The 27,888-nt window shown below is 37.7% G+C and overlaps 1 pseudogene; it reads left to right on the top strand.

The window, feature by feature from the left end:
• Nucleotides 1–20,016: 20,016 nt before the first annotated feature.
• On the top strand, nucleotides 20,017–24,392 carry LOC144239130 (dipeptidyl peptidase 1-like; annotated as a pseudogene).
• The last annotated feature ends 3,496 nt before the right edge of the window (nucleotides 24,393–27,888 follow it).

The following is a 27,888-nucleotide window of genomic DNA, read 5'->3' on the forward strand; positions in this document are numbered from 1 at the left end:
CTTCAGTGTGACAACCAGGAAAACCCAGCTCCAGACACTGCCAAATGTCCTTCCAGGGACAGTATCACTCCTGGTTGGAACCTACTCATCTAGACTGACCAGGTATATTTGACTAAAAAAAAAAAAAAAAAAAAAGCCTGCTTTTGTTTTTGTTTTAATAAGAGCTCCCCATCTTTCTTTATGTCAGTAAAATTCCACTGGCGCATGTATAAGGAGATCTGATCAAAATAAACTTTTCTTTATGTGCGACGCCCCCAGGACACCCCTGGGGTGTCCTCTCCCCCCCTCCCCAGGAGATATAAGTTACTTACCTACTTTCCTTCTTTTTAACTAGATTTCATGGCCAGAGTGCAGAGCCCACTGTGAGGCTTGGACTCACAACCTTGAGATCAAGGCCTGAGCCAGCACCAAGAGTTGGATGTTTAAACAAATGAGCCACCCAGGAGCTCCATGTAGTTTCTTTCTATGAAGCCATTAACTTCTTCCTTCCTAGTTTGATAGATAAGCCCTATACATTATTTCCTTTTTTGAATTTCCTTGTTAGTAACTTGATTAGTATTTTTGTAAGGCAACCATAATTCTTTCATGCATTATCTATTGATATCTTTTACACACTTTTCTATTCCAATGATTATATTTTGCTTATTAATTCAATAGTTCTTTCTATATTTATTAACTTACTCTGAAATATATAATGTAAACGTATTTTTTTCAATTTTTGGCATTATAATGTATTATGATGACCATGATATCAGAACAGAAAATGAAAATCCAACCTATACAAATATCCTGAAAGAAGATACCAAAATAAAAGAATGTAAGCAACAATATAAGAGGAAACAATTGTAAGTTAAATCCCATTAAAGTATTGAGAATTCATTCATTTGGCAATTACTAATTACAGAGTGCGTTTTCTGTCCCAGGCACTGTATTAGGCACTTTGGATACAACGGTGAACATAGGAGAGAATGATCTCTGCCTTTTTAGAGTTTATATACTAGTGGGTGGGAACAGATAATAATAAAAAATACTAAGTAAATTAAATGGCATAGTAGAAGGTGAAAAGTACTATGAAAAAATAAGACAAAATAGAGCAAGGTAGGCAATCAGACATTCTGGGCACAGAGTGGGGAGTTTCAGTTTACAATACCAAATGGCATTGTCAGCTATCACTGAGAATGTAAGATCAGACAAGACGTGAGGGCCACCTGGCTGGCTCAGTTGGTGGAGCATAGGACTCTTGATCTTCGGGTTGTCAGTTAAAGACCCATATTGGGTGTAGAAATTACTTAAAAATAAAATCTTAAATAAACACACAAAAAAGAGAAACAAGACTTGGAAGAGGTAAAGGAATTAGCAATGTGTTCCAGGCAGAGGAAATGCCAGTGAAAGCCTCTAAGGTGGGAGCTTGTCTGTCTTGTTTAAGGGACAGCAGGACAGAACAGTGTGGAGCAGAGAGGATAATGAGTGACGAGCTGAGCTAGTTATTATGTCTGAGGAGAACTAGACGCCATTACAGGGTTTTGGACAGAGAAGTAGCATGATGTAATTTACATTTTCGTCTTATGTTTTATTTTGAATGAACTTCACTCTTACAAGTTACAAAAAATAGTACAGAGAGTCACTGTATACCTTTACCCAGCTTCCTTCAATGTTAATATGTTATATAGCCACCGTGTAATTATTGAAACAAGGAAATTGATATTGATGCAATACTTACTCCAAAGACATTATTTAAATTTTCCCAATATTAGAACTAATGCCCCTTTGCAGATCCTTTTCTACCCTCTCATACTACTTCATTTATTTGTTACCAGTTTTGAAGACTGCCAGCCATTTATTTTATAGGATGGGTCTCAAATTTGGTTTGATGTTTTTCCATGATCAGATTGACATGTAATTTTTGGCAAGATTAACAGAGAAGTGATGTGCCCTTCTGGGTGGATCATCCCAGGGTGTACATGATGCTGATTGGCCTCATTACTGTGATGGTCATTTGATTACAGTGGTATCTGTCAGATTTCTGTGCTATGAAGTTACAATTGTTAATTTTTAAATCACAAGTATATTGTGGGGAGATCCTTTGAGACTGTATTTCTTTATTATTTTCACCAACTAGATTTATTTATTTATTTATTATATTTTAAAAATATAATTTATTGTCAAGCTGGGTAACAAACATTGTATACAGTGTGCTCTTGGTTTCACGGGTAGATCCTATGATTCACCTCTTACATGCAACACCCAGTGTTTGTCCCAACAAGTGCCCTCCTCAATGCCCATTACCAATTTTCCCTTCTCCCCTGTTCTCCCCCATGAACCCTCTGTTTGTTTTCTGTATTTAAGAGTCTCTTATGAGTTTGCCTCCCTCTTTGAAACAATTTTTCCCCCTCCCCCTCCCCCATGGCCTTCAGTTAAGTTTCTGAAATTCCACATATGAGTGAAAACATCTGGTATCTGTCTGTCTCTGACTGACTTTTTTTCACTCATAATGCCCTCCAGTTCCATCCACGTTGTTGCAAATGGCAGGATTTCATTCTTTCTCATTGACAAGTAGTATTCCATTGTATATATAAACCATATCTTTATCCATTTGTCAGTTGGTGGTCATTTGGGCTCTTTCCATGATTTTGCTATTGTCAAAAGTGCTGTTATAAACTTTGGGGTACATGTGTCCCTATGCATCCGCACTCCTGTATCTCTTGGGTAAATTCCTAGCAGTGCTATTGCTGGGTCATAGGGGAGTTCTATTATTAATTTTTTGAGGAACCTCCACACTGTTTTCCAGAGTGGCTGCACCAGTTAGCATTCCCACCAACAGTGCAAAAGGATTCTAATTTCTCCGCATCCGCACCAGCATCTGTTGTTTGCTGAATTGTTAATTTTAGCCACTCTGACCTCACCAACTAGATTTAGTTTTTATTGATGATTCTTGCCTGCAACAGATATAATGTGGTGTTTACCAAATAATATTTGTATTTCCTTCAATATATTTACATTCATTGACTAGAAATCTATGGTAAGGAGAAGCTGACCCATCTCCTCTATTTAGGTATTTACTACTTGTTTATGTAAGTGTGGACTCATGGATTATTATCATCTTATTTCTCATTTGTCCCAGATTTGTTCCAGCTACTTCAAATTAGCTGGTGTCCTTTGACATGCCCCATTATTTTTCAACCATTTTCTTAATTTACTGGCACTATAAGATAGACTATAAAGGTATAGGGATATCACATATGAAGATATTGCAGTAATTTAGATGAGATGGTGTGGCTAGGTCCATGCAAGTAGCAAAAAAAGTAAAGACAAGAGGCTGAATTCTATGTATATTTGGATGATATAACCAATAGATTTCCTGCTGGAAAGGATATGGAATATGATAAAAAAGAGAAGGATTGGAGATTGGTATAATTTGGCCATGACACAGGAAGGTGGGAGAGCAGATTTTGGGGAAAGTGTTAGGAGTTTAGTTTTGAGAGCTTGAGATGTGCTCAAAACATCCAAGTGGGGATTGTATTGGTCTGTTCATGTTGCTGTAACAAAATTGGTCTGCGGTGCCACAGACTAACTGGCTGAAGCAGTAGAAATGTATTTCCAATAGTTCTAGAGACTAAACGTGCACGCTCAAGACGCTGGCAATTGTGGTTTCTGGTGAGGAAAATGGTCTTCAGGTGGCTGTCTTCTAGCTCTATCCAATTGGCCTTTCCTTCTGTGATTTTGATGCAAGAGAGAACAGTCTCTCTGGCATCTCTTCTTAAAAGGATAGTAACCCTAATTGGATCAAGGGCCCCCCTTTATGACTTCATTTAATTGCTTCCCTTAGTGGCCTCATCTCCAGCTATAGCCAAGCTGAGGGTTACGGCTTCAATATATCAATTCTGGGGTGGAGGGACAATGACATTAGTCTATTACAGGAATTTTGAGTAGCCAGTGGAAAAATACGTTTTGGATTTGGGAGAGATGCTTGAACTGGAGATCTAAATGATACATTTGGGAGGTATCTGCATGTAGATGAGAGTTATGACCATCAGACTGATGAGACCATCAAAGCATGGAATGCAGATATAGAAGACTGAGGATGAAAGATCGAGTCTTGAAGATTTAGAGTGAGTTTAAGAGAGAAATTCTAGATCCAATAAAAGGCAGATCTTTTGAAGAACTTTGGTGCGGAGGAAAACAAAGATATGTGGTTCTATCTGGAAGAAAGAATGGCATCAACTACTTTTTTACTTTAAAGACGGAGCATCATGGGGGAGAGAGGAAGGGGAGTCATGGGCACGGAGGAGGGCACTTGTTGGGATGAGCATTGGGTTTTATATGTAAACCAACTTGACAATAAACTAAACTATGTAAGGAAAAAAATAAAGATGGAGCATCAATAGAATATAAGTTGATAGAAATACTTCAGTAGGAAGAGGAAATTGGTAATATAGCAAAGGGAGGAAGGAATCACTGGACAGATATCCTTGGAAAGGTTAAAGGGAATGGGTTTAGTCTACAAGCCAAATAAGTACTTTTAAAAAAGAGGGGCACCTGGGTGGCTTAGTCGGTTAATTATCCGACTTTTGCTTAGGTCATGATCTTGCTGTTTGTGGGTTTGAGCCCCGCGTCGGGCTCTGTGCTGACTGCCAGATCAGNGCTGGTTGGAGGGTCGATATGATTGTGAGAGTCTGTGAGGTGTTTTTTGTTTTGTTTTGCTTTTGGATTATTTGAATAGTGTAGGTAACAAGATCATCTGCTGAGGATGAAGAAAGGGAGGAAGGGCTGGGGGTTTGAGGGTGGAGTGAAGAAGGTAGGAAATAGTCAGCTAAGTAAGTGGAATATAAATGGACTGGGTAAAGAATAACATGATTTCCAGAAAGCATTAAAAGATTGATTGGTCCATGCTCATGAATATAAAACAAGGAAGACCAGCCAACCTGATTATGGGTTTTTCTTCATCTCAATTTACTCACCTAATTTCAGGGAAGGGAGTAGGGAGAGAGTTGGATTTACCCCATATGTGGTTTTCTTAGAAGAAGACAAGGAGGAGGAGACTATTGAAGTTGTAGGCAAGATGTGATTATAATAAGTGATCATGGAATCTCTAAAGAAAGAAGTAGGATGCAGGGGGTCTTCAAAACTAAAAGGTGGAAGTGATCATTGGATTGGCAATTCTGTGAGGACAAAAGATAGTTTGAAATGGGTGCTACAGGAAGTGAGCGAAAAAGGTGATAGACAAAGAATGGGAATCTTGAAATTGATATTATGAAGAAATGCTGTTATTGCTAGTGACAAAGTCTAGTTATGGCCATAAAAGTGATTGTAAATTCTTAAGTTTTCTGTGCATATGTATGTTTTAATATACTCTGTGGAAAAAAAGAATAGTAGTGTGTTACCATATCAGGGAAATTTGAACTATGTAAAACTAGAATTTTCAGAAGGCAAGTAGAAAAAGAAAAAAAATAGCACATGATTATACCTCATGTCTATTAAAGCTTGGCTTTGATGACTAGTAATGATTTTTTTTTAATGTTTTATTTATTTCTAGGAGAGAGAGAGAGACAGCGTGAGCAGGGGAGGGTCAGAGAGAGAGGGAGTCACAGACTGAAACAGGCTCCAGGCTCTGAGCTGGCAGTCAGCACAGAGCCCGACGCGGGGCCCGAACCCACGAACCGCGAGATCATGACCTAAGCGAAAGTCGGACGCTTAACCGACTAAGCCACCCAGGCGCCCCAACTAGTAATGATTTTTTAAGAGTTTAATGTCATAAAGAGATCCATGGCCGATGAAAGCAGTTTTAAATCTATAAAATGGTATAACTTTGAAAAGTTGAAAATCCTAATTTCAACAAACTTTGACACACACACACACATACACATACGCACACAACACCATTTTTTTTTTTTCTCGCTAAGTTCTGAAATGTATGGTCACTGTGCAGATCACTGACCATCTGGAACCTACTCAATTCATAGACATTTTCAGTCTGGTTTCTAGTCAGTTCTCCTAGCAATGAAGCAGTACCTCCATGAATACAAAACGATTTACGGATAAACTGGAACCGTGGCTTTCCTGCTATTCTTCTGACCTCTGAGAGTCAAATGCAAAATCCAATATCACAGACGACAGATTTTTATAGGATCAAGACATGACCTGGAATTATTTTCATTGCACTTAAGTAGCTGCACTCTGATCTAGAAAATCATTGTTTGTTCAGATCAATGGGTTTCCATTATTTCTTGCTTGGTTTAACTGGTTCAAGTTCAAATTTAACTAAAACTCATTCGTTAGAAAGATGTTGATTTTTAATGTGTATTTTAATAATTTTTTATGTCACTGAAATATGCTTATACTGATCATATTCAGACCAGAGAACAAAGCCAAAGATAAAATTTGATTGAATTACTTCCTATCTCTTGTTCATGGCATTTCATTTTTTAAAAAGGTTATCTACCTACTTACTTACCCACCTACCTATTTATTTATATTCCTCTGAATCTATAATAATGCAGAACTTTGAAAACTCCCTTATCTCAACTAACCATATTACAGAAAAGAATTAAGGCAGCCAATGGCACTTGATACTTATTATACCAACTTATTTGCCTTTTTTTGGACATAAAATCCACTAATAGTGCTTCTTTTCCACTGGGTTTTGATAGCCTTCTCGACTACATAATTGTATTTCCAGATATAAAACCGTGCTTCCTGAGGCTTTCACAAGAGGTCTGGGTCCATGACTTTAACTCTCTTTCTAGTCCAGATTCAGTACCAGCCAGGTTAAGCTTGGCAACGATGCTCCTTAAGTAAAGGTGACATAGAATTTATATTCATTTATGCTTTCATATGATCTGTGAGACTGAATATCAGTATGTACTGGAATGAGAAATCCAGGTAAGTCAAAGTGATACAGGAATTTAGTAGAAAATTAAAAGCTGGCCGGGATGTCTCTTTGCTTTTCTTTATTTTAAGAGGCTATTTAATTTTCAGGGTCTTCTCCAATCCTAAGGACCAGAGGATAGAAAGCCTTTTCATTATACTTGGAAACTTCAAATACTTCTCCTTGATCATAGTTGTAATGCCTTTGACACTTTTGAATAAATTTCTGGTTCTGGTCTCAGAAAGTAGATAGAAAGGAAAGGGTAGAATACATATATATATATTTTTTTTAATTAAGTATTTTTCTTTTGAGAAGGATTGGTGTTTGCTATACTTGGTGTGATTTCAGAATTCTCAGATCTCTGAAATACTTTCTCCACTAATTCCTTGTTGTCTGATATATTTCCATTCACTTTCTTCTTCATTGATTTAAAGCTTTATTCACAATTAAAAATATAAATGTCTGTATTTCATCTAAGTAATCATTTCAAGCAAGTTTGACAAGCTTTGAGGTCACGGCCGGCCCTCTGCATGGGTTTTGATGGAGAGCTTACAGAAAAGGTGGAAACCACCAGCTCTCATGTTCTTTTTTTTTTTTTAAGTTTATTTATTTATTGTGAGAGAGACAGGGAACGGTCAGAGAAAGAGAGAGAAACAGAGAGAGAGAGAGAGAGAGAGAGAGAGAGAGAGAATCCCAAGCAGGGCTCTGACAGTGCAGAGCCCTATGCAGTGCTCGATCTCACAGCCATAAGATCATGCCCTGAGCCAAAATCAAGAGTAAGATGCTTAACTGATTAAGCCACCCAGGTGCTCCTCATGTTCTTATCAAACTTTCTCAACCTACTGATCATATTCAAGCCTCGTTTTCTCCCTGCCTCCTTTTTTTCTCCTTTCTTCCTTATTTCCTCCTGCCTTCCCTTTCTTCTCCCTCCCTTTTTATTGTTGTTTTCCTGGTTCTTTTCCTGTTGATCTGCTTTTTCATTTATAAGTTTCAGGAAAATCTCGGGTATATATGTCAGTTTTGATGATTCTATTTAATTTTTTTTATTTCTCGACATGCTAGTCTCCTTTAATTAGCAGATCCACTTTTTCCCCCCTCTTGCATCTCATGAAAATTTTCTTTAATATATAAATATACTGTTTTCCCCTCTTCCATGTATAGGACAGAATACAAGATTTCCCCAGAATGAAGAACAATTAATTTTCTTTTGCTGGATCATCATTTTATGTCTGAGGTATCTATTAACTCTCTCCTCAGAGATTCACCATCTGTGTGTTTATTCTCTGCATTCTTTTAGCCTCTGATTGGGTATTTGGCCTCATATATTCTGTTTTGTATGATTTCAAATTTATTTATTATTTCCATAATAGTGTTGCTTTGATCCCCAGTTTTTAGCTTTGTCATCTCATCTTTCACTTTATCCTGTTGTCTTATCCTTTCATCTTGGAGGTCTTGTTTCATTGATTTCATGTTGTTCGTGAGTTCTTCTATAGTACAAATGACTCATTGTGGAGATTTTTTCTCTTGGTCTTTGGGTAGTGTTTAATTCGGTAATTGATACTTTTTGCTATCATTCCTTCTAAGTCTCTCTCTCCTTTCATTTCACTGAACTTTTCCTTCTTATTTTGTTTGGAATTTTAAATAAGAATTATGTGTTTCTTATAATTAGAAAACATTCTGGAGATGTATAATGAGAATTTTTTCTTTGCTCTGCTCTCCCCCAGCATGATCCCCTGAGGTTGCTGTTGCTAATAGTCATATGTATATATCCATAGCTGTCTTTCTGCTATTAATATAAGCATATGAATATACTTTTTTGTTTTAAAATAGCATCCTACTCCATATACTCTTTGGAATTTGCTCTTTAAAAATTAGCTTTTGTTGTAAATGTTTTATTTTTAAAAATCTCTACACCCAATGTGGGGCTTGAACTCACAACCCTGAGATGAAGAGTCATATGCTCCAACAACTGAGCCAACCAGGCACTCCAAAAATTTGCTTTTCTAAACTTAATAATCCACAGTAATTCTCTTCCCAAAGCACTGATATAACTCATTTTTAAACAGAGCTGCTTGATAGTCTGTTTTATGGATGTGCTAAATCTTATTCAATTATACCACTATCAGGAGCTTTTTCTTTTTTTTTGTTCCTGTAAACAGTACTTCAGTAGATACTAAAGTGCTACGTTTGTGTATACTATGCTTTTATATTTGTTGAATTGATTCCAAAAGGGGTATTACTGGGACAGAAGGTAGGTGCATTTAGTTATTGATAGACACTATTGGATTACTTCCAAGAATGCTCCTCAAAGTTTCTACTTGCTTTAGCATTGCGTGTGAGTGGCTATTGTAGACATTTAAAAAAAATCTTTCTCATGTATATGAATTCTTATTTTCAAGTTCTTACATTTATCTTCAAATTAATGAATAATTAAATTGCTTTAGTTATTAGTTATTCACTTACCACATAAGTTCTGTTTTTGTTTTTTTTTTCTTTCCTGGATTTTATTTTATTTTATTGATACTGGGCTATTTTTTTTTTTTTTTAATGAATCCTTATAGAGGACGGTTGAGTTTTTTATTTTTTTTAATGTTGTTTTTTTTTTTAATGTTTTGTTTATTTCCAGGAGAGAGAGAGAGAGAGACACAGCGTGAGCAGGGGAGGGTCAGAGAGAGAGGGAGTCACAGACTGAAACAGGCTCCAGTCTCTGAGCTGGCAGTCAGCACAGAGCCCGACACGCGGCTGGAACCCACGAACCGCGAGATCATGACCTAAGCGAAAGTCGGATGCTTAACCGACTAAGCCACCCAGGCGCCCCGATACTGGGCTTTTTTTTCTTTCATTTTCAGATATGTTTGAACAATTATTCAAAAAAGTCTTTTGAGCACTTTTTGTGCCCCAGGCACTGTTCTAGGCACTGTGGATACTGTGAGAAACAACACTGACAACAGTGCCCTATGGAGCTTTCATTCTGGAGTGTGAAAACTATATGAGTAGACAAAAAATAAATATAATGTGTTGATATACCAGTCAGCTGTGGGTACTTTTTCATATGATAGAGAGTGACTAGGTGGTCAGGGAAAACCTGTCTAAGGAACCTGGGGCTTTAAAGAAAAAAAATAGTAACTATCCAGGGAAAGGTCTGGAGGAAGAGTATTTCAGGCAGAGGGAGAGCAACTATAAGGGTTTTGAGGTTGAGGAGGTCTTCAGTAATCTCTAAAGAGCCCAAGACCGGAGTGTTTACAGCAGAGTTAGAAAAAGGAGGCGTACAGGAGATGAAGTAAGGAGAGGTAGCAGGGGCAATGTCACCTGTGTTCTCCCCTCTGTGGCAAAGGGTTTGAATTCCATTATGAGTGAGGAAGGAGTCCTTTGGGTGGATTCTGGGAGAGAGATAAATTTGACTTACATTCTGAAAAGATTACTCTGGCTTCTCAGTGGAGAATGCATTGTAGGAAATCAGTAAACATCTGAACGCTTTGTAGGGAGTCCAGGGCAGGTGTGGAGGTAGGGTATTTAAAAGGCTATTGTGGACATTCCCAGTTAAAACATGATATTGGCTGGGGCTTCATGGTATCAGGGAAGCAAGGGAAAGTGGACTAGTTTGAGGTAGCTTTTGGATTAGAAATTGAAAGAACTTTCTTATGGATTTAGGGAAAAAGAAGTATCAACAGTGACTCATAGGTTTTGGCTTGAGCAACTTAGTGGCTTGGTGTGCTATCTACCAAGATAAGAATAGATCAGCAAAGGGGCTCCTGGGTGGGTTGGTTGCTTAAGCATCCAACTCTTGATTTCACCTCAGGTCATAATCTCAAGGTTGGTGAGATTGAGCCCCATGTAGGGCTCTATGCTGACAGTGTGGGGCCTGCTTTGGATTCTCTCTCTCTCTCCTCCCCTTCTCTATCACTCCCCCACTCATGCATGTTCATGTGTGCGTGCGCTCTCTCTCTCTCTCTAAAAAAAATAAATAAACTTTAAAATAGTCAAGAATTATCATTTTTAAGAAAAAGAATAGAGCAGCAAAGAGATTGGAGGGATGGTAGAATAAGAGTTGTTTGCTTTTTGAGATTTAAAAACAGTAAGAAATTGGTATTGTGGCATAGATTTCAGAGGTACCAGCAAGTACCAGAGGTACTTGAAATGATGGAATTAATTTTGTACACTTTAAAGGATAACTTAATAGAAAACTTGATGAGTGAGTTCTGGGTATGTGAATGGGGCTAGTGGGATCTAAGTGTTTTTGTAAGGATAGCAGAGTGGGAGCTGGTTTTAACTCTGCAGCACAAAAGCCAAAATGCTGAGGACCTTACTCTTGAGTATCAGCACTTACATTAGCTGTACTAGCTCTCTGCAGGTAATTCATTCAAGTATTGTATTGTTACTAGCAAAGACATTTTATTTTTCTCTAGAGTCTGTATGTGCAGACATAAGTTGAAATGGGTTAAAAATCCCAAACAGGGACACCTGGGTGGCTCAGTTGGTTAAGCATCAACTCTTGATATTGGCTCATATCATGATCTCAGTTTGTGAAATCAAGACCCATATTAGGCTTTGTGCTGATAGTACGGAGCCTGCTTGGGATTCTCTCTCTCCCTCTCCTTCTTTCCCTCTCCTGCTCTCTTTCTCTCAAAGTAAATAAACTATAAATTTTTTTTAAAAATGTGATAAAGAGACTTTTAACCCACCTCCTTGTGCTCAGTTTCTTACTGTCATGCTCTGTCAGACCATACAGATATCCATATTGTTCTGAGATTCTTGGTGAGCAGGCTGATGCTCTCCACTACTTTAGACACTTTGCTTCCTTCTCTCCCACACTGTGCACTTTCATTCTCAGAGAACATTTTGGAACTACCCCATTCATGACTGGCTCTCACCTTTACTCTTTATTATTGATGGATTATAGCTTTGTGATAGAGCTTATTGTTATTTTCTTTTTTTCTAAGTTTATATCCTTGAGACAAAAGGAGAGAGCAGGGGAGGGATAGAGAGAGAGAGAGAGAGAGACAGAGTCAGCGACAGAGACATAGAATCCTAGCAGGCTCTGCGCTGATGTGCAGAGCCTGATGTGGGGCCTGAACGCACAAAGTGCAAGATCATGACCTGAGCTGAGACTAAGACCTGAATGCTCAACTGACTGAGACATCTAGGCACCCCTCTTATTGTTATTTTCTACTTTTTAAATTTTTTTCTTTAAAATGTTTATTTTTTGAGAGACAGAGCATGAGCAGGATAAGGGCAGAGAGAGAGGGAGTCATAGAATTCGAAGCAGGGTCCAAGCCTCTAAGCTGTCAGCACAGAGCCCAATGTGGGGCTCAAACTCACAAGCAGTGAGATCATGACCTGAGCTGAAGTCAGATGCTTAACCAACTGAGCCACCCAGGTGCCCTCTTATTGTTATTTTCAAGATCAAAAAAGGAAGAGAGAAAGAAAGGTATGTAGTCTGCTATCTTGAAATGGAAAACTTTAATTATTTTAAAACATTCATTCATTCATTCATTCATTCATTTGTTCATTCAATCACTCATTTGCTCTTGAGAAATAGAGATTGAGAGAGAAAGAGAATCCCAGGCTAGCTCTGTACTGTCAGTGTGGAGCCTGACACAGGACTTATACTCATGAACCATTAGATCATGACCTGAGCTGAAATCAAGAGTAGACGTTTAAAAGACTGAGCTAGACAGGTGCCCCACACTTTAATTTTAATGTAGACAAAAGTGTTTGTACTTTACAAAATTGTTTCTTCGTCCTTCCTAAACACATTATATTCATCTTTATTTTTTTGTAGTATTTTTTTTATAGTTGTCATCACATTTTGGGCTCCCATCTCCCACATGGGGCTTGATCTCATGACCCTGAGATCAAGACCTGAGCTGAGATTAATAATTGGATACTTAATGAACTGAGCTAACCAGGTGCCCTAGTTGTCATCCTATTTTATTTAATCGTATTGGCATTTATTGTGGGCAGTATTTTATAGATCTTCCATGTAATATTTATCAATATTGTTAGGCTCTTTCGCCATCTTACATGAGACGTGTTAGCCTTATTCTCTTGAATGATGTATTTTTGTTGTTGTTGTTCTCCTTTCTGTAAAGTAAATATTCTTTGGCCCTGCAAATTTTCACTTTATTTAGAGATTATGATCACCAAATATAAAGTTCTGAAAGCAGTGTTCCTTTTTTATCCATCTTTGCATCCCCAAATGATCTGTTCCAAGATCGAAGCATAGGGATTCAAAGAAGCCTTGATAGAACCAAACCTGAAAGGGGACATTTCTCTTACTCACTTCTACTAGCTATACTTGTTTATTCATTAATCCAACAAACTTTTATAAAGAAATCCCTGTGTTTCAAGCTCTGAGCACTGCTACACACTGGGGATCCAGAGCTGAACAAGGCTGCCACGCCTGCTAGAAATTCATGAATGTTAACACTCAACATCTACCTCCTTAACGATCGTTGTTTAGTGAATGTTTTTTCCATGGTTCCTCTTGGTCTGTGTTCTGCTGACATCAAAGACTTTAACCTGTTTCCTTTCACGGCTCCTTATTAAAGCCACATTTATGACAGGATTCCTGGGTGGCTCAATAGGTTAAGTGTCCAACTCTTGGTTTCAGCTCAGGTCATGATGTGTGGTTCATGGGACTGAGCCCTGCATTTGGCCCTGTGCTAACAGTACAGAGCCTGCTTGGGATTCTCTCTGTCTCTGTCTCTGTCTCTGTCCCTCTCTCTTTCTCAGAATCAATAAATAATCTTACAAAGTCACATTTATGGTTCTCTTATTTATATACTTCCTCAACATTTTTAAAATAATGTTCAAAAACATTATCCAATTAAATATCATAGCAGGGCTGGTGCAAGCTTTGTTAGGTAGTGTCTAGAATAGGATTGTTCACTTGGACAATGTTGAGGTAGAACAAGAGAAGTTCAACGTTTAAAGAAGTGGTAGTCAGGGATGGCAGAAATGAAAGTTTGGGTTTGGGAGTTATCTTTCAGCATTTTTGAGAAGCTCTTTCCATTTCCTTAAGCACAGAAGATCAAGACATGAAAATACAGGGTATGTGACAGAAAGTAGGTAATTTCTATTGTCAGTTTAGTTGTCTTCTCTTTGCTGCCACTTCGCTGTGCCCTAGATCTTTGTCTTTCTTCTCCAGTGAGACTCATAGAAGATCTATTTGTTATTTCATTGTTTTTGGTCTTTTTTCCCTGATGAGAATTTGGGTGTGTCATGTCTTAGGTTTTCATGTACCTATTTTTAATTTTAAAAGTAGATAGTGGTAAGGATGTGTACAGGCCTTGAGATAATTATATAGATTATTTCACTATGATGTGCATGTCTGATATGTATGTATCTATATACATACATATATATACATATAAATACATATACACATATAAATATACAATATGATACAACACAGTGTAAATAGCACACAACAATGCACAGAATCCTTCTACCTATTAATTTGGGTAGAGATCAAATTTAAGTCTGCCACAAAGTTTTCTTTGATTATCTAGAAGTCATCTCATTTATGTAACTTAGCTGATAATCCAAGACAGTTTACAATATAATCTGTTTAAATATTAGAAGTGATATATTAAATTTTTTTAATGCTTATTTTTTGAGAGAAAGAGAGACAGAATGTGAGTGGGGGAGGGTCAGAGTAAAAGGGAGACACAGAATCTGAAGCAGGATCCAGATTTGAGCTGTCAGCACAGAGCCTGACACGGGGCTCAAACTCAGAACTGTGAGAACATGACCTGAGCTGAATTTTGATGCTTAACCAACGGAACCACCCAGGCTCACCTAAGAGTAATACAAATAATAATAGGCCTCATGTATTGAGTATTCATATATGCCAGGCAAACTCAGATATAAAATCCCAGTAGAGGGGCATCTGGGTGATTTATTTGGTTGAGTGTCCAAGTCTTCATTTTGATTCAGGTCATGATCTCCCAGTTCATGGGCTCAGGCCCCACACTGGGCTCTGCAGTGACAGCATGGACCCTCCTTAGGATTCTTCCTGCCTCCCTCTCTCCGCCCCTGCCCTGCTTGTGCTCTCAGTCTCTCTCTCAAAATAAATAAATAAGCATTTAAAATCCTAGTAGGCAAGAGCAATGTACCTGAGGTCACTGCATCCCCATTATATCATGGTGTCTACATAAAAAGAACATTGAACAAAATGATCAGATTATTGGTTGAATTTGTAGATACGTTCAAGTTTCCCATCTTTATCTTAGATCAAGAATTTTAGAAATATTACATCATTAGCACTCTAAAGTGTTTGAAAATACATATAACATTGGATTTTACTTATTAGATACTCATAACTTTAATATTATTAAGATGAAGTATATTCTTATCATAGAATATTAGTAATTGATAAGATTTATTGATTACTTATTATATGCCAGACACTGTTGTAATAATTTTGAAGGAATAGATTTTTTTAATCTGCAAGGCAAGTACCACAATTTCAGAGGAAGAATCCCCCCAGTGCTATGCAGCCTGTCACTTTGATTTTGTGCTTATATAATTTATTTTTTTCCAGTGTAGAGTATTTGCTGTTTTATTTTGTAATGTAATGTATGTCAGACTGTATTTTTATAAGAAACTAAAGGAAACCATGTGGGAGGAAATATATCCTCGATAGTGTATGATACCTTTGTAAGGACAGCCATTGATTGATTGAAAGGCTGCATCCGTTTAACCACTGATGGGGTGGTTACTCTGTAATAAAAGGATACTCAGGTTCTACAGGTAGCTGGGATTGATTGGTGGCCTCACTCACATTCAAGTAAGTCCAGCAAAAAAAAAAACAGATCCCAGAAAGATCACAAAATAATCCAAATGCTAGTATGGTAAATTTTATAAAAATAAAATAATTATTACACCTGATCAAAGAATGTAAGAAAGCTTACTCACGGATGAGATGAAACAAATGTTTTTATGTTAAGCGCCAGTACAAATCTGTTGATCCAGAATGTGAACACCTGCTTCTGCTTACTGAAAAGCCCTCTTCCTCTTCAAATCATTTCCTCATTTGTACAGTGGTTAATCAGATATGGGAAAGTCAAGATATTTAGGATTTTGGAGTTTATTTGAATATATGGATAACTCCAGGCATATCTATGTCTCTTAGCTTCAAAATAAATTATTAGGTAATGATTGCCTAATTGTTATTCTCACTTTGTAGGTTGCTATAGGCACAGACCAGATAAGTGCCTTATCAGAGATTGATGGCAAGCCAGGGGCAGAGAGGGAAGTAGATTGTCGAACTGTGGATGCTTCATGTTGGGTTCAGTTGAGGGCTTCTTACCAAGTCCTGTGCAGACCCCGTGGGCAACTGAGGAAGCAAAGTATAGCTGAGAATCAGTGCTACCTGGGTCTGCTTATGGCTCTCACTGTGAATTTCCGTGTGTTTGGGGGAGAGTTAAGAACCCAGGAACCCATAAACTAACCTTCAGATAATAACACAACAATCCATGTTTTTCAAGTTCATATATTTCTTTGAGCTGGCAGCCTGAACTCACTAGTTCACTGCCAAGGGCCAGTACTGCACTGAGAATTACCATGAAAATCTTCATCATTCCAGAAAACAGCCAAAGAAAATAAAATGACAGTTTTCTTTTCTGTTAAACTTGTCACTCTATTTATTAGAGAAAAGTGCAATGCTTACTAAAAAAGTCCATGATTCTGCTGTATATTCTTGCAAAACTAACCTGTACAAAATGTATTAATCAGCTAAGTGAAGTTCTACAAAACTGGCCAGACAGAGTGTTATGATAAAAGGAAAGATTGGAGGCTAACTTACAGTTCCAAAATATTTATGGTTTTATGCTGAAAACGAAAAGCACTACTGAATAGGTCTGCATATTGAAAACTCAGCTTCTGCAGTTTCACAATGTTGAAAGAAAGTTATTAAAACATAAATTGCCTGGTATTTTCTTGACATAGGCAAAATGGAAAATTTGATTTATGAAGATTGTCAGTTGCAATAAAGCAGATCAGAACATAGTCATTTCACCTAATAAGTGATGTGATCTTATAAATTCTTATCACAATTCCAAACATTACCAAAACATACAGAAAGAAGCTTTCAGAACCAGAAAGAAGACCCTAGAACTGACCTACTATAAATTCACCTAAAAGGAAGAAAGTGAGAGGTGATTAAAAAGGCAATTTATTTTTCATTTATTAGAGAAACTACAGAAAATTTTGAGGAAAATAAAAACTTCTGTCTCTTAAACCAGAGTAAATATTTTGTTGCATTTTCTTCAATATTCTTCTATCTATTTGTACACATTTTTAAAACAAAGTCATTCAGCATATCCATTTTGTAGTTGTTATTTCATTTATTAATATATTGCAGTGGTTTCCTAATTTTTCACCTTTTGTTAAGGTATGGTTTAAACAACTTATATCTTAGTCCATCACTTGTGATCTTATAACTATTTAACTAGTTTTGTATATCTGGTCATTTGGATGTTTCCAATTTTTATCTATTATAAATAGTGCCATGACAAACATGTGTATACTGAAATTTTGTGCATATATTTTATATTTAATTATTTTCTTAGGATAGATTTTTTAAAGTGACTTTGTTATGGATTTATGAACATTTGATAAATCCTTTAAAATCTTTTGATGAATATTTTGAGTGATGCTTAAATTTTTCATATTCAAAAGTAAAATTGACATATATTTGAATTCTTCCATGTCTGATAATAATGTTTATTTAATCTTCACATAGAAGAAATATTTTATGTATTTATATATTCGTTTATAATTTTCACCACCTAAAGCTCTATAGATATTGACTCATTACTTCTGGTATTTGCTTTGGAGAAGCCTGAGGTTAGTCTGAATTTTTTTTCTTGGAGAAAGATGTTTTTGTCTAGTCAAGAACTAAATTTATGTTATTTTCTTCACTCTTGAAATTATGAATTTTAACAGAATCACTTAAGGTTTTCATCCTTATTAATGTTGCCTGTAATGGCTGAGGCTTTTCATCTGTAGACTCAAGACTTTCTTTTATTTAGGATACATCGTCCTATTATAACCCTGATTTATTGTTTTAGTTAAAATGCTTCCTTTTTCAAGGACACAAATTATGTTGCACACCATTTTTCCATCAACTGCATCTACTTTTTCTTCTCTCATGATTTTAATCTCCGTTCATTTCTCATATCTTGGAGGCAGCTGTTCAAATTTGTTCTACGCATTACTATTCACTTTTCAGCAGTTTTGGCTTTGTTCTTTAGTGAATCTAATATTGAGTGATTCTAATCTCATGAAGATATTAATTTTGCCATTTTGGTTTTAATTTATTTCCTTTTCATTTCATGTTACCTCCTAGCCAAATTCCCTTTCATGCCAGTATGTTGTCCTCTCTTCTCAAAGGTTTATCCTTTGAATTTCTTTGACAACAGGTGACACTGTTTCTAAAATTTTATTGCCTGCAGTGTCCTTTAAATGAATCCATTCTTGAAGCTATGTTCTTTTATGTTACAGAGAAATGTTCTAATCTCCACACTTCCTCAGCATTTAAAATTCATTCTCGGAACAGGAAGTGAATGCAGCCTAGTTGTGCCTGGGAAGTAGGGATGTTATGTCGGTTAGAATTGCTTTCGTCTGAAGTAGGAGAAAGAGCCACAGTGGCTTAAGCAGATGGAATCTTCTATGCTCACATGACCAGGCTTCTCCTGAACAATGTAATTTATTCGTATGACTGCAATGTGGCTGTACCAAATCTAGGCATGTATGTATGTATATATTTCATATATACCTATTATCAATATACTAAAATATATAATGGGTATATAATATATATTTAATGCTTTAAATATGCATACACACACAACGTATATATGTATTTATAATGGGTATCTTGAAGAGGAAAAGGACAAGGAGAGAAAGGTGGGTGTCCAATTATTTTTTATATTAACCAATAGTATATTTTTGAAGGCTCCACTCAGGACACTTCTCTTTCTGTTTCATTGCTAAGAACTGTGTCACTGTGTCACATGGTCACCAATAGTTGCAGTAGAATTTGCGGACAGAAGTATGGTTAGCTGGTACAAACCATCACTTTTTATTCTTTAAAATAATGTTAATGTTTATGTATTTTTGAGAGAGTGAGGGAGACAGAAAATCTTAAGCAGGCTCCATACTGTCAGGGCAAAGCCCGGCATGGGACTCAAACCCACAAGCTGTGAGATCATGACCTGAGCCAAAGTTGGATGCGCAACTGATTGGGCCACCCAGATGCCCCAAAACAATCATTTTTTAAAAACCAGGGACAAAGGCCAGTGTTCACAGGTGCAAAGGCCTTTGCTAGTTTCCGTTACTGGTAATACATGCCAAAGAGAGCTACAGAGGCAGGACTGTCCCTGGCCACATGAGAAGACAAGTCCCAATGAAGACGGTGATCTCAGAACCTCTTCTCTAAAGCAGAAGACCTGACCCAGGATGGTGATTCTTGTCGCAGCATCTTAAGTCCTATTAGTAGGAGAAATAATTTCCAGATTTTGCAAATAGGGTGTTGGTTTTTGGTTAATGTGAATTTTTTCTTCACAAATGTTATAGTGAGAAGGTAGAAGTAGCTCAGGAATCTCAGTATTTATTCAGACATGGTTATAGGAAAGACACAAAATGCAGTATGACATGAAAGTTCTTGATTAGATTAGTGGTTTCTGAAGTTAAAAAAAAAATCCCTGGGTAGATTTTAAAGTAATATTAGTTGATTACCTTCTGTGTGGGAAGTACTAAGATATATACAAAGGGGAAATCTATCGATATCACCTTTTTAAAAATGATCAAATAGAACATGTGATTTAGGAATGTAAATACTTCTAGGCTAAAAACTCTTTGAGGGCATTGCATATGGCGTAGTCAAAGTTTTTCTCCTCAATTTGTTTACTGCCTCACTGATAGACATAAATAGTCTATAAAAGCTTGCTACATTAGCAATAGGAAATCACCTGCTATAGATAAATTCAATGATACAGATACATATACTGTGCTCTGGGGCACAGAGTGGAAATAGATCTCAGACCAGGTGGGCATGGTGGCCTTGAGCCGGGCCCTACAAGGGACTTGTAGAGAAGGGAAGACGCTGAACGACAAGGAAACACAGAGGACTGAGGACTAGCATGGACAGGAACAGTGATCGGATCAGTGAAGGAAGTAATGAGAGGATAAAGAAGGCAGATCCCATCTACATCGTAGGTGCCCTTGACCTGGTCTTTATTCTTTGGACGATAGGCAGCTTTTGAAGTTCTGAGAGACCGTATCAAGGAGGTGCAGGGTGAAATGGAGAAGGAAACTCTGGAGACAAGAAGATGAATCTGGATCTTCTACCAAGTCTCCCTGACTCTGATAGTGAGGATTTACATAGAGTGATAAGATTATATATTAAGAAATCTAAGTGGACAGACCTGGAAAAATTGTAACCCTTATGACATAACACTGTCTTCATTTTCTAGCCATGGCTTGCTTTCATCCATCCATATATTTATTTTTATGTAAAACAATGTGATAAGCACTATGAACAGCAAACCCAAACTAGACAAATGGTCCTCCCCAACCACCTGGTGCTCCTCCTTCCTCCCAATTGATTTCTGTGGCAACCATTTCCTTTTTATAAGGTTTTATTGCATTTATACGTATCTCTCAAAAAGCATGGGGTTTTAAAAGTGATTTTTAACTCTCTGTAGAAGTATTATGTATGTATTATTTTGGGACTAATGACTCTCATTTAATTATTTTGCTAAGACCTTTGAGGTACTTTAAAATGCAATTTCCTTTTGCATTTTTAATTATTTTTCTTTTAGTTGCAATGAACTTGATAATGACCCAGTAGTATTTTAATTAATTCATTCATTTGTCAAGTTTATTTTGTTGTCACTAGGACAAATTCATGAGAAGGCTGAGTCCAAACTTAGTTTCATCTGTCACAGCCATGAAATAGTTAAAACTGTTAAATTCAACCTTAACTTAATTGAAATGGCTTTGATACCATCCAGTAAATATCAGTTATAAAGTATAAACATAGATTTTTTGGCTATGCATGATAGGACATTTCTTCAGATGCACCATAGTGAGATAATTTTAGCAAAATATCATAAATTTCATGAATTTGTAGTTATGATCCTCCTAATCAGAATATGCATTAAATATGTGCTAAAGTAGTAAATATTGGATGTGCCAGTTACAGATGTATATAAAGATGATAACTATGTGTGATTCTTAATCTCTCAGATCAAGCAAAGCTGAGTATAGGAATTTTGTCATATTTCACTATTCAAACATTTTTTGATATTACCCGAGGAAAAAAGTCCTGAACCAGGTGGAATTTTTTTTTTTAGTTATTCACCCATCATCTCTGGGAAAAATTTAGGACTTGATTAAGCAGAAAAAAATGTAATTGCCTAATTTCACAAGTGTTTACAATTTGACATGCATTTTTCCAAAATTAAGTCACATCATAATGATATTTTTCTAGATATTTGTGTCTTTCTTGGATTATGGCTCTCTTTGCTACCTGATAATCTTCCAGAATTACGGGGACCAGTTTATCACAGCTTTCCCAGGCTTTCCAGTTTTAACACTGAAAGTCCTGCATCCCAGTAAGGGCCATGTCCATAAATGCTTTGTCAGGCACCTAGAATCATGCATAGTTAGGTCATGTCATGTATCACTAATACACACTCTTTTAGTGATGGATTTCAGATATATTAGATTCTCATTTACATTTTAATATAACATTTGTACTATTTCAAATTAATAATTTGTAGTATGTATGAAAACCCTAAAATATAAATATTTAAAATCCATCCTTTTAACTAATTTGAATTATAGAATATTTATAAAGTCATTTTAGTTCTTTTAAGTGTATATAGTAATTTGAACTAGAAAGAATTTCTCATTATACTTTAATGAAGAAATGGGAATGATTTGTAACTGGTATTTCAGTTGTTTGTATGCATTGCATGAAAATAATTTGTTTTAGCAATACTTAGATTTAAAGAGCTTCCTGTTCTCATTTTCTTTCTTTAAAAGGGTTTATAAAAACTTATTCTGAGAGGAAATAGAGTGTTGTACTTTCAAGCATGTCTTCTGAAATCAAAACCTGGAGTACAAAGCCTGACTCTTTCACATACTAAACTATGTGATTTGGGCAAGTTGCTTAAGCTCATGAATACACAGTTCCTTGATCTTCACATGGTCTAATACTTAGTACTGGTTAGGCTCTCCACCCGCTGCTTTTTGGCCACTGCCCTCTCCTTCTCCCCTGGTCCGTGGCCCTGCTGGCTGCTCATCACCCTCCTATTGCTGCTCTCTGTTGTCAGTACTGCACACTACGACGCACTTCCCAGTTGCATTTGCTCTGGGATGCTGGGTACCTGATCTTCCAGGCGGGTCTCATTGGTTCCCAACATGACGTCAGTTACATGGTTATGGGACTACCAGAAAAAAAAAGTAGTCATGCACCGTGAGAAGTTGTATACAGCATGTGATAATCTGGGCAATCCTGGCCATTTCACCATGATTTTTAATCAAGGTTTTGAGATTGTGTAGAATGACTACAAGTGGTTTGCCTTTTTTTAAGTATAAAGAAGAGGGGAGCAAGGTAACCGGTTGTCGGTAGACTCTGGATCTAGTGTTCTCTCTTGTCTAGCAAGAGAGTGGATGCAGGATTGAAATACGAGAGAGGCTAATGTCCAAGAGGAGACAAGAGAACGAAGTAAGGTCCTTGCCCCATTTTTATTAGGATCAGAAGGCTTACAAGCATGATGGATGTGCACAAAGAGACAATGAAACCGGTGAACATTAACTCATGGGTGTGAGAGAAAGGGGGTTTTGAAGATTTGCATTGTTAGGGATTTGGATCAATACAAAACAAAGTCTTGGTGCCTGGCAGATGGTTATTTAAGGCAGGCATAAGGCGCCAAGTCTATTTACCTAAACTTGCCTAGGGGACAAGAAAGACAGAGCAAGACAATTGCCTCAGGGTCAACAAGGCACTTTTCTTCTGCTAATTAGCTCTGCTCTGGGCAATTTCACCTCACTGTGTCTATAGCCCTATTTACCCACTTACCTATTTTGGTCCTTCCTTCCTGTGGAAGCAGTTTTTTTGCTACTGTACTAAGTTGAGGGGCATTTCCACGCTGAACACGGAATCTTGTTTACCTAATTTTGGATGCTTTCATCCTGAGGCTTCTTATTCCTATATGCCTTGCTAACCCGTGGGTGCAAGCTCAGGGAATTCCCAAGATTATTCTCCACAACTAGTTACTGCCAAGAGGCCATACCTGGGTGGATGCAGATGTGCTGAGCTGGAAGTAGGCTCATTTCCCTAGAACTAAAGTGGGAACTACCTCTGAGAAGGTGAACGTGAACACGGCACACCATGAGAGTCTCCAGGGAAAACTATTTTAATTCTAATAGGCTCTACAAATATAACCATGGCTTTGTGAAAGTGATCCATGCAATTCATAAGTCTTAAACAAATTTTTTTAAATGTTTATTTTTTTGAGACAGAGACAGAGCATGACAGGGGTAAGAGCAGAGAGAGAGAGGGAGCCACAGGATCTGGGCTTTAGGCTCTGATCCATCAGCATAGAGCCTGACTCAGGGCTTGAACCCATAAACCATGAGATCATGACCTGAGCCGAAATTGGATGCTTAACCAACTGAGCCACCCAGGTGTCCCCAGATGTGGACTGCAACCCCATACATGGAATATGAGACTCTAACCCTAAGAGAGACGATTAGGAGAGGTGGTAGCCACAGCTGGAGAATCCCACCACTGAGTGTTGAAATACATGAAGTGATTTCACATTTGCCAGCATCTTGGGACTGGAGAAATGTTCTTAGGACCGATTTTGTTCCTCCTGTTCAAAACCAAGCATCTTGTGGAAGCTGCTTCTCATTTGCTTCTGTGGGTATGCTGAAAGCAAGAATCCATATACTAACCAACAATACTCAGACCCCAATCTTGAGTCCTCAGGAGGTTGTCTCTTACAGCCAGTATGCTCAAGGCTGTGAAGGTGGGCCGTACCTCATCACATGAAAATGTGCCCAAGGTTTTGGGCTGCTAGAAGAGCCATGCTTCCCCTACACAGGCACTGATTCTCCATGCAAACTGAAGGAGGCCTTGCTTCCATTACTACTCCTCTGAGCACCATTATGTGGCAGGCTGCTGTGGGGGCTGCAATGAGCTGGCCCGTCATGGCCCCATGGTAGTTGCTTTTGAAATCTATGATGACTTCCTCCTTTAGCACAAGGGGATCCACCTACTACTACACTGGTCTGAGAGACCCTTTCAACCTCTTTGAGCTGACTAATCAGGCTGTTTTGCTGGTGGGCTATGGCACTGACAGCTTCTGGGATGGATTGCTGGATTCTTAAAAACAGTTGGGGCACTGGCTGGAGTAAAGATGGTTAATTCCAGATCCACAGAGGAACCGATGAGTGTGCAATTGAACACATAGCAGTGGCAGCTACTCCAGTTCCTAAATTGTAGCGTACACATCCCAGCATCTCATCCTGACTGCCATCAGTCATGAAAGGGAAGACTGGAAACTTTCACAGCAGCAATTTCAGAATAGTACAAATAGATTCCTATGAAGATTTTTGCCTTTAACATTAAAACTGCCTTTGATTTGAGTATATCTTCCCAATGACCACTGGCCTGCTTTATGGCTATGCAGTAACAAAATTCAGGATTTTGTTAGTCATTTGTAATTCAAATGTGCTATATTTTTTAAAAGTCTTTTTCAGAACACAGACTTATTTTTAAAAAATTGTAAAAATCACAAGAAAGTATGGCAATGTGTATTAAATTTTTAAAAAGTGAAGTAATTTTTTAAATATTTATTTACTTTTGAAAGAAAGAGAGAGACAGAGCATGAGTGGGAGAGAGACAGAGAGAGACACATGCACACAGAATCTGAGGGAAGCTCTAGGCTCTTAGCTGTCAACATAGAGCTCAACATGGGGCTCAAACTCATGACCATGAGGTCATGACCTGAGTCCAAGTTGGATGCTTAATCAACTGAGCCACTCAGGCACCATGTAAGTTTTTAAAAGTTTTTTTATTGAAGATGCCTGGGTGGCTCAGTCAGTTAAGCATCTGACTTCAGCTCAGGTCATGATCTCGCAGTTCATGAATTCCAGCCCCGTGTTGGGTTCTTGCTGAGAGCTCAGAGCCTGGAGACTGCTTCAGATTCTGTGTCTTCTTTCTCTCTGCCCTCCCCATTTACACCCTGTCTCTCAAAAATGAATACATGTTAAAAAAAATTTAAAGTTTTTAAAGGTTTTATTTATTTTGAGACAGAGAGAGAGCATGAGTGGGGGAGGGACAGAGAGAGGGGTAGAGAGAGTGAATTCTAGGTAGACTCTGCACTGTCTGCATGGAGCCTGACATGGAGCTCAAACTCATGAGCAGTGAGATCTTGACATGAGCCGAAATCAAGAGTCAGACGCTTAACTGAGCCATCCAGGCGCCCCTTTAAAAAGATTTTTGTAAAAAAAATTAGTACCATTTAGATAGTTTGTTATAAAGACTAGACAAAATAATGTATGGTAGTCATGTATTATAGGGCCTGATACGTTGAAGTTTTCAATATTTTGGCTATAAATAGCTATAAGGTAGGTTGAGTCCAGATCTGTGCTGTGGCAACATCTGCTCTATTTATTTATTTATTTCTGTAATGGGGATCAAGATTTTAAAATTAATTTTTGGTGCCTGTGTCTGTGTATTTGATGGCTTCATCACTGGGGAACTCCAAAACATATTGGATGAAGGAATTCTAACATCTCTGGCCAATTACCCTTTTAATTGAGCACCCAGGTAGTAATGGGACAGCTAACCTGAGGTAGATTATTTCTTCTATAATTCATTGTCCTCAGTCAGATTTTTCTCAGGAGATGGGGCTAGCGTCAATAAATTGACTGTGTTTGCTCATGTTCATTCTCTAATTGTGGATATGTTTTCCTGAAGTAAATGTTCAGTTTTTAATAGGCTCCAGAATGATTTAATCAGTGTTTATGCTCTGGTCGTAAAGAACACTCTGTGATAGGCTTGCCATCTGTTCAAGATAAAAATGAAATCCCTTTTGAAGAAGTGGGCAGTTGATAGAAAGATTTTAATGAATGTTTAATGTTATCATATCTATGTGAGGGGCTTATGGTGACAGTAACATAAATGTGTAAGCCTACGGGCTCAATCTTCAGTGTTTTGGTTTCTATTAAGTCTCTGTCGGAGAATTGTATTTTGAATCTCTGAAGTTGGATACCAAAGTGATAGAGGGTAGATATACTGCAGTAAATTGTTTGCCCCAGTCAAGTTCTCTTGAATCTCTGCTCACTCCTGCCTGGTCACTGCCTTCCAGTAGAACGAGTCTGTTCATTCCAAAGTGGTGTTCTCCTTCAAGAACCAACCTTTCTTTGTACTTTACGGATTTGAGCAAATACTTTCATCTGCTTAGAATCTAAAGTGTGTTTAGATCTTCTTACTCTAAAATACAGCAGTTTGTATTTCTGTTGTTATTTTTGCTGATACACATCCTAACCATATTTCATTCATGTTTCTATGAACCTGCTTCTCCTTCCTGGTATTTTGTCTCTAAAACATGGCCCCATGATAGTATCATACACATCTTCTCAGATCGTTGGTGTCTCTTCAAATTGAAGCACACGGTCCTAGCAAACTCAGTAAAAGGTCCAGCCAGGGAACAATTTTCTAATTTGAGATTGTCACTGCATACTGTTTAGTTTCCCCTTGGATTTGTGGTTGAAGTTGTTACAAGGGTATCGTAAAAGAAAAAGGAAGAGGAAAGCTTTTCCCCAAATGTGATATCATGAAGTCTATAAACCTGACCTGCAATGTGAAAATTTAGTATATTTTCTTCCATATAAAATGCTATTTGGCACAGTCTATGTTTCCCAGTGTCATGTTGCTATAGAATAGTTGCCTCTTTGCCAGAAGCTATTTGTTAGTTTTCTCAATATCTGTAGGCGGTAAGTATGCTTCAGAATTCAGAGAAGGAGCACTGTGTGCTCACAGGGATTTGTGGAAGTGCTTGACAAAATATATGACCTTATTTTGGAATACTTGTGCATAATCAAGGCATTTGCTAGGCTTCTTGCTATCAGGGACAGTTTAATCCATCCTAATTAGTGATGGTGGTTATCATTACAAGTTAGACAGCAAAAATTTTCTGGCATATATTTTATGTTGTAATTATTATATTTTCATTTAAGTCAATGTAATTTACATATAAAAGAGAGTAAAGAATCAGTACCTGTCGGGAGAAATTGTGCTAAAATAAATATAAATAATATAAATGTTAGGATACAGTGGTGTGTACATACTTATGACAATGGACTTGATAATTGAAGACAAGCCAACTAGGGTATACAAATTAGGGTACTTTGGGCTGTGAGTGATAACATATCATACTACATGCAGTTTTGATAATAGAGACTTATAATTCCACATGAAAGGAAGTTCAGAGTCAGATAGTTCCAGGGTTGATTTAATGCTCAGTGATATCAGGGCTCTGCGTATTCCTTTTTTTTCCTCAGAAGAAATTCTGTCCCAGACGGGTCTGGCAGACTTCGCTTTATGCCTCAGTGCTGAAAGCAGAATCAGGTGACTACAGCCAAGCCATTCTCTGACAGGGATCCAGGAGGTGCTGGAGAACGGTGTGATACGCTGGGAACAATCACAACTAGGTCCCTGGAGCCGTACCCATGCCCTGAGCATGTTGCCACCTCAATGGAAACTAGAGTTCCATTATCAAGGAAGATCGGGATGGGGTGGACCGATTGCTGGGGACAACATATAGTTTTTGCCAACCAATGAAGAGTATGGGTAGAAAAAGGAAATTGTAGGGGCGCCTGGGTGGCTCAATCACTTAAGCTTCTGGCTTCAGCTCAGGTAATGACCTCATGGTTCGTGGGTTTGAGCCCCGCATCGGGCTCTGTGCTGACAGCTCAGAGCCTGGAGCCTGCTT

This window comes from Crocuta crocuta, unplaced genomic scaffold (assembly GCF_008692635.1).
Source record: "Crocuta crocuta isolate KB4526 unplaced genomic scaffold, BGI_CrCroc_1.0 scaffold140, whole genome shotgun sequence".
NCBI classification, from domain to species: Eukaryota; Metazoa; Chordata; class Mammalia; order Carnivora; family Hyaenidae; genus Crocuta; species Crocuta crocuta.